The sequence below is a fragment of the Lipotes vexillifer genome, unplaced genomic scaffold (genome assembly GCF_000442215.2).
Source record: "Lipotes vexillifer unplaced genomic scaffold, Lipotes_vexillifer_v1.1 scaffold916, whole genome shotgun sequence".
Classification (NCBI taxonomy): domain Eukaryota; kingdom Metazoa; phylum Chordata; class Mammalia; order Artiodactyla; family Lipotidae; genus Lipotes; species Lipotes vexillifer.
Window position 1 is genome coordinate 6,578,574 of NW_006798383.1, and position 1,989 is coordinate 6,580,562.

General features: G+C 41.6%; 1 pseudogene; it reads left to right on the forward strand.

The window, feature by feature from the left end:
• Positions 1 to 450: 450 nt before the first annotated feature.
• Positions 451 to 1,032, forward strand: LOC103089425 (WASH complex subunit CCDC53 pseudogene; annotated as a pseudogene).
• The last annotated feature ends 957 nt before the right edge of the window (positions 1,033 to 1,989 follow it).

Below are 1,989 nucleotides of genomic sequence, written 5' to 3' on the forward strand. Positions count from 1 at the left end.
TCATGAAGAATCTATGGGTAAGATGAGAATAAAGACACAGGCCTACTAGAGAATGGACTTGAGGATATGGGGAGGGGGAAGGGGAAGCTGGGACAAAGTGAGAGAGTGGCATGGACATATATACACTACCAAACGTAAAATAGATAGCTAGTGGGAAGCAGCTACATAGCACAGGGAGATCAGCTCGGTGCTTTGTGTCCACCTAGAGGGGTGGGATAGGGAGGGTGGGAGGGAGGGAGACGCAAGAGGGAAGAGATATGGGAACATATGTATATGTATAACTGATTCACTTTGTTATAAAGCAGAAACTAACACACCATTGTAAAGCAATTATACTTCAATAAAGATGTTAAAAAAAAAAAAAAGCACTAGGATGCTATTACGGGGTTGGGTGGGCCTGGTTGGGGAGGGGTTTGTGGGTGAGCCCTGGGTCCCCCGCCCGCTGAGGCGATGGATGAGGATGGGCTTCCTCTCATGGGGTCAGACATAGACCTGACTAAGGTGCCAGCTATTCAACAGAAAAGAAAGCATGGTGGCATTTCTAAACCAATTTGTGGTGCACACTGTACAGTTCCTCAACCCCTTTTCTACAGTTTTTGAGGAGAAACTGGCAGACATTTCTCTTCATATCCAGCAAATTGAAACAACTCTCAATATTTTAGATGCAAAGTTGTCATCTATCCCAGGGCTAGATGATGTCATATTTGCAGTATCTCCTATAAGTGTCACTAGCATCACAAATGAAACACATTCTGAAACCACTTCAGAGCAATCACAGAACAGTTTAGAAGACTCTGGACCACGGGAAAGTGAAGTAACACCAGAAAATAACTGTAGCCAAGGACATAAGATATACCAGATATCTCAAAATGGTTCAAGTGGGTGTTCCAGTGATGGCAATAAGAAACAAAATGATATCGGAAGGACTAGACCCAGATCTTCCTGAGAGGCCAGATGCCCCAGTGCCTGATGTAGAAGGTGAAAAAACATACAGAAGAAAGTTCAGACAGCAAATCTTCTTTGAGTGACTAAGCTTAATTTTGATAACAATTACATATACATGTGTTGGTGCACATTTACATTCTATAAGAAAGAGAGCCTGAACTTTAACTCTTAGTCATAAAAGCATCAAATGGCTACATATCCACCACCAAGCTTCCTCTGTGAAAAAATAAATAAATAAAGCATTTATAATCAAAAACAATAAAAAGACTAACTTCTGATATAATCACTGATTGGATTCTTTACGTTACATGTTTTACCTATGGGATTGGGCCAAACACAATCTAGATTTTTTATGCCTCTTTAGATACTACATTAAATTCAAGAAGCAGCCACTCACCTGTGTCAGTCCTGCCTCACCAGTCCTTTCCAGGCTTGCTCTCTTCTTCCTTCCCACTTAAGTCTCATGATGCATCATGACTGAGCAGGACATCCCAAACCAACCAGTTTTTTCCTATTTGCAATAGTACTGTGGACTCTCATCAGTTAAAAACAAAAACAAAAACACGCTTGGTCAAGTGTGCTTGTATATAACAGAACCACAAGGCTTCATTCTGCGTTATTACTTTTCACACCATGGGCCAAAGTGAGGATGGAAGATCTTGCCCTGCAATGAGGGCACTGGGAAGAAACTTCATTCAGAGGCATGAGAATCAGTAAGGAAGCTTATCTCCAATGGACTGAGCCATGTCTGTATCTACAGTTTACATGCAGCCCTCTAGGTGCTGTATGAGCTGCTGGGTTTCAGATTACTCCATGCTGGTATTTGGAAAACACTTCCTCTATATCCACTTGTTTAACAAACTTAGTAGCAAATATCAGTTCTTTCCTCTGGGAGGGCTTAGGTGGCCTAACTTCCCCATGTACCACGTCAAGTAGGGTGAAAATAGTAGGTTACACTATTTGTGTAACTCTAGTAAGGGCTGAGGCAGGATTTGTTGTGTGCTTTCAAAAGAATGATAACCCTTTTCCTTGTGTAAACTCTTT